General features: G+C 30.7%; 4 non-coding genes across 4 annotated transcripts; all 4 read right to left on the reverse strand.

Moving 5' to 3' along the window:
- Positions 1-166: 166 nt before the first annotated feature.
- LOC145845520 (5.8S ribosomal RNA) lies at positions 167-319 on the reverse strand. Its single transcript, XR_014370403.1, has one exon. It is a non-coding gene; the product is annotated as a 5.8S ribosomal RNA (ribosomal RNA).
- A 182-nt stretch (positions 320-501) lies between these two features.
- Positions 502-2,309, reverse strand: LOC145845469 (small subunit ribosomal RNA). The gene has a single exon (XR_014370357.1). It is a non-coding gene; the product is annotated as a small subunit ribosomal RNA (ribosomal RNA).
- A 3,857-nt stretch (positions 2,310-6,166) lies between these two features.
- Positions 6,167-6,285, reverse strand: LOC145845504 (5S ribosomal RNA). Its single transcript, XR_014370388.1, has one exon. It is a non-coding gene; the product is annotated as a 5S ribosomal RNA (ribosomal RNA).
- A 2,855-nt stretch (positions 6,286-9,140) lies between these two features.
- LOC145845509 (5S ribosomal RNA) lies at positions 9,141-9,259 on the reverse strand. The gene has a single exon (XR_014370393.1). It is a non-coding gene; the product is annotated as a 5S ribosomal RNA (ribosomal RNA).
- Positions 9,260-10,000: the final 741 nt, after the last annotated feature.

The raw sequence follows: 10,000 nt of genomic DNA on the forward strand, positions 1-10,000 counted from the left end.
TAACTTATTCTCGAGCACCTACCGTCGTTGCTACCTCACCCGAGGCCAGCAGGCTGCTCACGCTTCAGCTGTGAAATCGCCAGACCAGCTGTCTTTGACGACACGCTCCTTAATTAAGAAACGAGTCGCAGGCACTTTCAAACTAATGAAAGGATCGGTGTGTTAAAGACCCTGAGACGGACGTGGCCCCAGGATTACCCGAGGCCGCAATACGCGTTCAGAATATCGATGCTCAATGTGTCCTGCAATTCACATTACTTCTCGGAGCTAGCTCCGTCCTTCATCGACGCTCGAGCCGAGTGATCCACCGCTAAGAGATCTCTCGTGTTAATCAATCTCAATGCAACCAAAAAATCGTGTTCAAAAAGAAGCGGCCGCGCCAGCACTTGCGTGCTGAATTATTACTCCCGCTGTCAGAAAGCAACGCGACCGAACTATAACAGTTACAGGGCTCGGTCCCTTCGAAGAAGAGACGTCGCTTGAAATCAAATTTCGATTCGTTAATGATCCTTCCGCAGGTTCACCTACGGAAACCTTGTTACGACTTTTACTTCCTCTAAATGATCAAGTTCGATCGTCTTTTCGAACACCGGCGAGTGCGTTGCCGCACGTACCAGGCTCAATCGGAGGACCTCACTAAACCATTCAATCGGTAGTAGCGACGGGCGGTGTGTACAAAGGGCAGGGACGTAATCAACGCAAGCTAATGACTCGCGCTTACTGGGAATTCCTCGTTCAAGGGAAACAATTGCAAGTCCCTATCCCTAGCACGACCGGGGTTCAACGGATTACCCGGACCTTTCGGCCTAGGGAACACACGATGATCCGGTCAGTGTAGCGCGCGTGCGGCCCCGAACATCTAAGGGCATCACAGACCTGTTATTGCTCAATCTCGTGTGGCTAAACGCCACTAGTCCCTCTAAGAAGTTGTCTCCGACCCAATGGGTCGAGCAGCTATTTAGCAAGTAAGAGTCTCGTTCGTTATCGGAATTAACCAGACAAATCGCTCCACCAACTAAGAACGGCCATGCACCACCACCCACAGAATCAAGAAAGAGCTCTCAATCTGTCAATCCTCGCTGTGTCCGGGCCGGGTGAGATTTCCCGTGTTGAGTCAAATTAAGCCGCAGGCTCCACTCCTGGTGGTGCCCTTCCGTCAATTCCTTTAAGTTTCAGCTTTGCAACCATACTTCCCCCGGAACCCAAAGACTTTGGTTTCCCGGAAGCTGCCGGACAGTTCTTAAGTTCGACACTGCCCGATCGCTAGTCGGCATCGTTTAAGGTCAGAACTAGGACGGTATCTGATCGTCTTCGAACCTCTGACTTTCGCTCTTGATTAAAGAAAACATTCTTGGCAAATGCTTTCGCAGTCGTTCGTCTTGCGCCGATCCAAGAATTTCACCTCTAACGGCACAGTACGGATGCCCCCGTCCGTTCCTATTAATCATTACCTCGTGCTCCGAAAACCAACAAAATAGAACCGAGGTCCTATTCCATTATTCCATGCAACATTATACAAGCGTAAAGCCTGCTTTGAACACTCTAATTTTTTCAAGGTAAACTTGCCGGACCACCGCAACACTCAGTTAAGAGCACCGCGAAGGCACCGACCAACAAGAACAACAAGGCCAGTGCTAGCCTTTCGACCGACCAACCTCGCCGTCCCTATATCCAACTACGAGCTTTTCAACCGCAACAACTTAAATATACACTTTTGGAGCTGGAATTACCGCGGCTGCTGGCACCAGACTTGCCCTCCAATGGATACTCGTTAAAAAGTTTAAAGTGTACTCATTCCAATTGCAGGACCTCGTACGAGGTCTGCATTGTTATTTTTCGTCACTACCTCCCCGAGCCGGGAATGGGTAATTTGCGCGCCTGCTGCCTTCCTTGGATGTGGTAGCCGTTTCTCAGGCTCCCTCTCCGGAATCGAACCCTGATTCTCCGTCACCCGTTACAACCTCGGTAGGCCGATACCGTACCGACGATAGTTGATAGGGCAGTTGCTTTAATGAGATGTCGCCAGCACTAGGCCGTGCGATCCGCAAGCTTATCCAGAGTCACCATTGTAACGACCCGAAAGCCGGTTAGTTTTGGTCTGATAAATGCGCGCCTCACGTCAGTTCGGCGCTTTACGCATGTATTAGCTCTAGAATTGCCACAGTTATCCATGTAAAAGCGTACAATCAAATGAACCATAACTGATTTAATGAGCCATTCGCAGTTTCACTGTACGTGAGCTCGTACTTACACTTGCATGGCTTAATCTTTGAGACAAGCATATGACTACTGGCAGGATCAACCAGATAACTATCCGAGGGCGTTTAAACCCGTTGCTCGACTGAGCGTTTTTACTGTATAAATACAGACCTTTTCTATCACTCGGCTTAAAAGCCTTGCGAACGTTACTGAAAGTCGGCGCCGGCCTTTTGCTGTTTAAAGCGCCAGCCCGCGTCGACTGCAGCATGCAGCTATACAACTGACTGTTCTTTCTCCCGACCAACCGTTTGCCTTCTGCCGGTTAACTCGTCAGCAGCAACACGCCATCTGTCTGCTGCAGTTACCCGCCTCGAGCCGTGCCTGCCTGCGTCGGCTACTCGTCTCGACGACTTCGCAAAGCTATAAGCCTACCGCCGCTGGACGCTTGTAGTTTTTCATACGCTGCTCCAATGCGTTTACATAGCACGTTCGCCGCCGCTGCAATAGCCGCGCCTCGGGTGCTAAACAGTAATGCTTTAAGCCCGCTTTCTCGTCAAGTCGACCGAACGCACAAACACGTCTCTCTCACTAGTGTAAAGTAATGCATACGTGTATGATGCTCAAATGTTGCTGTTGAACTTTTTTTGCCGATTTTTTCCGATTTTTTTCAATTTCTTTGTTTCTTTTCGATTATTTTAATGTTTTAAGCTTATTTATGCTACGTTTAAATGTTTTAATACTTTTTTATACTTTATTTAATATGTTTAAAAGAAATAAATAAAAAAAAATATGTATAAACTACTTTTTTTAATGTTTTAAATATATATATATTTATTATAAATAAACTTTATTTGTATTATTTTTTATTTAAGCGTACTTTTTAAATCTTTATATTTGTTTTATCGTTTTAAGCACATTGCGATAAATATAATAAACAAAAAATTGAATAAAAATAATAATAATAAAAAAAAAAAAAAAAAAAACATAAGCTTATTTTATATTTTTATTTTATTTTTATTTAAACTTACTTTTCAAACCTTAATACTCGTTTTATTTTTTTAAGCAGATTGCGATAAATATAATAAACAAACAATTAAATGAAAATAAAATAAAAAAATCAAACATAAGCTTATTTTATATGTTACATTTTATCTTTATTTAAACTTACTTTTTAAACCTTTATAGTTGTTTTATTTTTTAAGCACATCGCGATAGATATAATAAACAAACAATGAAATAAAAATAATAATAATAATAATAATAATAATAATAATAATAATAATAAAAAATCATAAGCTTATTTTGTATGTTTCATTTTATTTTATTTAAAACTTACAATTTAAACCCTTGTATTTGTTCTATTCTTTTAAGCACATCGCGATAAATATAATAAGCAAACAATTTAATAAAAGTAAAATAAAAAAATCAAACATAAGCTTATTTTATATGTTTCATTTTATCTTTATTTAAACTTACTTTTTAAACCTTTATAGTTGTTTTATTTTTTAAGCACATCGCGATAGATATAATAAACAAACAATGAAATAAAAATAATAATAATAATAATAATAATAATAAAAAATCATAAGCTTATTTTGTATGTTTCATTTTATTTTTATTTAAACTTACTTTTTTAACCTTTATAGTTGTTTTATTTTTTAAGCACATGGCGATAGATATAATAAACAAACAATAAAATAAAAATAATAATAATAATAATAATAATAATAAAAAATCATAAGCTTATTTTGTATGTTTCATTTTATTTTTATTTAAACTTACTTTTTTAACCTTTATAGTTGTTTTATTTTTTAAGCACATGGCGATAAATATAATAAGCAAACAATTAAATAAAAATAATAACAAATAAATAAAACAATACGGCTAAACTATAAAAAGAAAACTAAATAACTGATAAATACTTGTAAAACATTATTTGAAAAATGTATTTTGAAACACAACACGATTGATTTATAAATAATAATATATTTTTAATTTGTGTAGTTCATTTAAAGTAGTCTCCCTTTTTGCTTCTGGTTTTATTAGAGTTATATATAACAATAAATGGTGTAGTTTATTTAAAGTAGTCTCCCTTTTTGCTTCTGGTTTAATTAAAATTATATAACACATACTATAGTAAGTTAAATAAACTATAGTAACTTTATAAAACTACTTTACAAAATACATTTGTATAATTTAATAACTTTAAAATAACTATCAAGAATAAAATAGAATAGCTTTAAGTTTAGTATACAATTGGTATGTAAATTGTGTAGTTTATTGAAAGTAGTCTCCTTATTTGCTTCTGGTTTTACTTGAGTTACATAACGTTAAATAAACATACTTAATAAACGTAACCATCAATACTGTCATTTTAATAAAACTAAGTACAAATACATTGAATTAACATAGAACTTTAAAAAGCCTTCGCTAGTATCTGTTGGTAACAGTAAATAACCTATTATGACTCACAATACAGGAGTGCGAAATTTATTTTTCATTTGATTTTTCAGGTATTTATTTATTTGTGGAAATAAACTTTTTTATTACATTAGAAACTAATTGAATTTTTCCTATAACTATACCTATTATTATATTTAGTATGCTTAAAAGTAATAAAATGACACGTCGCGATTATATAATAAACAAACAATCAAACAAACAAAGAAAAAAAAAAAAAAAAAAACTATTTTTTTAAACTTATATTTCAACTATATGTCTTATTTTATTTTCATTTAAACTTACTTTAAACCTCTGTATTTGTTATATATATATTTCAACACAATACGATTAAACTATAAGACAAACAACAAAATAAAATAATCACATTAATAAATACACTAAGCAAATAGCTAGAATAAATATAAATAGTTCAATATATACAATATATTTCTTCCATTTTTAAGTTACTTGTTAAACATATTTATTTAAAAATGTTTCTTTAGAATATAAAACTAACAGTTCTACAAATAAAGAAATTAAAAAGCCAATACACATAACACTAACTTTTCATAAATTAGATATGCAAATATGAACAAAATAGTAACTAAATTCTAAAGCTTTTGTAAACTGTGAACTTATAAACTTATAATAATAATTGCATATTCACCATTCACAATAGCTTTTTATTTAGTACACAACTGGTCTGTAAATTGTGTAGTTTATTGAAAGTATAATCCCGTTTTGCTTCTGGTTTAAATAAAGTTATACAACACATACTAAAGTAAATTAAATAAAGTAATTCACTACTATCGTATTAAATAAAACCAATTTACAAAATACATTAATTTAAATTAAAGTGAACTTTGAACTTATAATAATAATTGCATATTCACTATTCAGAATTTCTTTAAATTTAGTACACAACTGGTCTGTAAATTGTGTTGGTTCTATTCAAGTACTCTCCTTGTTTGTTTTGTTTTAGTTGTATTTATTTTTAGATACTAGCACATTCAATACACATAATAAAGTAAACCAAATAAACTCTATTAATTTAAACTAAGTACAAATACATTAAGTTAATACAAAACTTTAAAAAGCTTTTGCTAGTATCTGTTGGTAACAGTAAATAACTTATTATGACTCACAATACAAAAGTGCAAAATTTATTTTCGTTTGATTTTTCAAGTAGCCACGCTTTTATTTGTTTTTGGACAAAAAGACTTTAAAGTTTTAGTATAAAAGACTAGTTGTATTAATTTTAACTCAGAAAATTGTACTCTACAAGATGGTGCCATTATTTTTTCGATATCTCAAACTGGTCAAACCACTTTTTTAGCGCTCTAATTGGTTTAAACAGCAAATAAGCAAACAGCAAATAACGTTATCTGATTGGCTAAGGTTTTTGTTTGCTAATAACTAGAATTTTCTTTTCTTTTAAGCGTTAAAGAAATGTAAATAAACGAGTAATAAGTATAAATAGGTCAGAAAGAAAAATAGTACAAAAAAGATGAATTCAAAAAGCAAAGGCCTACGGCACGTGGTATTCCCAAGCGGTCACCCATCTAAGTACTAACCACGCCCGACACTGCTTAACTTCCCAGATCGGACGAGATGGGGTGTACTCAGTGTGGTATGGTCGTAGGCGTTTGAAGGCGTTTACAAGCCTTTATAAACCCTTCGGTTTATTTAAAAAACCTATTTGCACTTGATTTACAATCAATTTGATATTTTAAAATTATTCCTTATAAAATTTTAACCTGAATTAACTTTTTTTTTGTTTTTTTAATCAACAGTTACTCCCAAACTGTACTAAAACTGTATTGTAACTGTACAAAAGTGTTTGTTTAAATAATTGTTATCTATAAATTACCTAAGACCAGGAAAAGTAGAAGTAAAGTTTATTGAATTATTAAATAAATAAAATAAAATCGTAAAATAAAATAATACAATATGTTTACAATTTGTCATTGATCTATCCATTTATGTTATTGCATTACAAATACAAACATTGCATACATTCAAGAGTATTATTCATCAATCTTTTCAATATAATAAGTTTTAAATTTATATTTATTTTTAAATAATTCCTGACATTTTAGATTACCTGAGATTTTTTTTTAATTAAATTAATTTTAGTAATTAAATACTTGACGTTCTATTTTGTTTAATTTGATAACTCAACCATGTTTATTTTTTTTACTAATTTAAAAGAACTATTAAACTAAAAGACATTACATACAGCTTCTAAAAGTTTTAAACACCTTAAAAAATATTATTATTTTAAAGATATATTAAAGAACTAAACAGATATTACTCCTAAAAAATCTTGTTAATAATATATAAAAAGTACTCAAAGTCAGACTCGGAAATATATATACTGTTGTATATCTTACTTGAAGTTCACTGTAATTGACACTGTATAACAAAATTATAAAAATCAACCTATTTATATAGCAAAATATTTCTTTATCTTTGTCGTGGCGCGGTGGGTCAGTGGTCTTATCAGCTGACTCATAAGCAGAAGGTTGTAAGATCGAATCCCGCTAGTCGTCACGAAACACCACTATCGTTCAATGTTCGGGCTTCAAATTCTTTGAGATTATACTGTACTATTTATCTATCTAACTAATCTATCTAACAAATGTTGTTCAATCTAGGTTGTGGGTACTTGGGTCGAGTAATGCCTTTGACTTACAATCTGTTGTGGATTGACAATATTCCTCTATCTATCATTAAACAAATCTATCTAATAAATGTTGTTCAATCTAGGTTGTGGGTACTTGGGTCGAGTAATGCCTTTGACCTACAATCTGTTGTTGATTGTCAACATTCCTCTATCTATCAATAATGATTATATTCAATAATAAATGTTGATTAATTCAGTTGTAAGAAAACCAGTGCGCTGGTTAGGTTGGGTAAGGCCTTCGACTTACAATCTTGGGGATTATCAACGTTCATCACAAGTACAGTAACGATCTCATTGAATTTCCAGTTGGAACATAGGATTGTAGTGGTGGCCTACTTTGTAGGTTTTTTGCCTAGTTTGTTTTTTGCCTAGTAGTGTTTGCCTAGTTTGACAAACTATAGTATATATATTGTATAACTTTACTTGTATTATTTTTTATTTAAATTACTACTTATTATTAAAGAATTAAATTTTTTTAGAAAAAAAAACTATGTATTTTAACTAATGCTTATATTATATGTTTTGTTTTATTTTTATTCAAACTTACTTTAAACCTCTGTATTTTTTATACAATACGATTAAACTATATAACAGAAAAATAATTAAATAATCAAACTATTGAATAAGCAGTTAATTAGTGTGTTTTTTTATGCTTCTTTCATTTTTAACTTACTTGTTAACCATATTTCTTTTATTAAAGTATAAAACTAACAGTTACTAAAATAAAATAATCATAAAGTCAATACACAAAACACTAACTTTTTATAATTTAAATATGCAAACATGAATATAGTTATGAATCTATTATTTATTCAAATAGAATTATTCAAAGCTTATAATTATAAAGCTTTTGTATAATGTTTCAATTACAGTGAACTTTAAGTAAGATAAGTTTTTTTTTTTGTAATAACTACAAAATTGGTATTTTAGTTTATTATTAGTAACTAAATACTTATATTTATTATATTTAAAAAAAAACATCTATACTAACTCTAATTTCAAAGCATATTAAATACAAATTTTACCAACTAAATATTTATTTTTATTTTAATTATTATAACTTTCAAACATAAGCTTGTATACCTTATATACCTATATACCTCATATAGTAGGCTTGACATAACATAACATTATTTAATTCTTTTTGTTTGAAATAAACTCATTTAGTTATTAGTAAATTACAACATAAATGTTTATAACAATATAACTAAGATTTAGCTTTTGAGTTAGTAAACTTTGATAGTTTTCTTTTAATAGTTTAATAATCTTTATTTAAGTTCAAGCAAAATTGCTATATATTTAATACACATACAAAAGTAAACTAAGTAAACGTAATTCAATAGTTTCTATTAAGTAAAAGTAATTACAAATACATTAAGTTAATACAAAACTTTAAAAAGCTTTTGCTAGTATCTGTTGGTAACAGTAAATAACTTATTATGACTCACAATACAAAAGTGCAAAATTTATTTTCGTTTGATTTTTCAAGTAGCCACGCTTTTATTTGTTTTTGGACAAAAAAACTTTTAAGTTTTAGTATAAAAGACTAATTGTATTAATTTTAACTCAGAAAATTGTACTCTACAAGATGGTGCCATTATTTTTTCGATATCTCAAACTGGTCAAACCACTTTTTTAGCGCTCTAATTGGTTTAAACAGCAAATAACGTTATCTGATTGGCTTACGTTTTTATTTGCTAATAACTAGAATTTACTTTTCTTTTAAGCGTTAAAGAAATGTAAATAAACGAGTAATAAGTATAAATAGGTCAGAAAGAAAAATAGTACAAAAAAGATGAATTCAAAAAGCAAAAGCCTACGGCACGTGGTATTCCCAAGCGGTCACCCATCTAAGTACTAACCACGCCCGACACTGCTTAACTTCCCAGATCGGACGAGATGGGGTGTGCTCAGTGTGGTATGGTCGTAGGCGTTTGAAAGCGTTTACAAGCCTTTATAAACCCTTCGGTTTGTTTAAAAAACCTATTTGCACTTGATTTACAATCAATTTGATATTTTAAAATTAATCCTTATAAAATTTTAACTTGATGTAAGTATTTTTTTTATTAAAACCTTTTTTTTTGGTGTTTTAATTACAATTACTCCCTGTAACTTTATTTAAGACTTTGTTTAAAAGATTGTTAACTATATTCTATATTAAATACTATGATTAGAAGTAAAGTTTATTAAGTGATTAAACTAAATAAAAAACAATGTTAAAATAAACATGTTGTGTTTAGTTTGTTTTACTATTTCTCATTGTTCTATTTATAGATGGTTTTGTTTTACTTCAAGAATATTTATAGTTAGTTTCTAAAGAATATCTCATACTACATCAGATTTTACGATTAACTTAATTTTAGGTAATAAAATATTTGACGTTTAATTTAATAACTCATCTATGTTTATGTTATAAAATAATAGTATCTAATACACATACATTATAATATAATAATATGTATAACTAGTTGTTTTACTTTAAAATGAATAATTAAGTGGAAGAATTAAAAGAACTCACATTTTTGAAGAGAGCGTGGAAAACCAGAATAGTCTTTTAAAACATTTATTAAATTATCGATAAATATAGAATACAATAGAATTAAACATATAAACGTAACTGTGGTTGCTTAGAAACTGAACAAGAAAATTTTTAATAAAAATATAAAATAGTTA

Source organism: Thalia democratica, unplaced genomic scaffold (assembly GCF_965202585.1).
Source record: "Thalia democratica unplaced genomic scaffold, ktThaDemo2.hap1.1 HAP1_SCAFFOLD_69, whole genome shotgun sequence".
NCBI classification, from domain to species: domain Eukaryota; kingdom Metazoa; phylum Chordata; class Thaliacea; order Salpida; family Salpidae; genus Thalia; species Thalia democratica.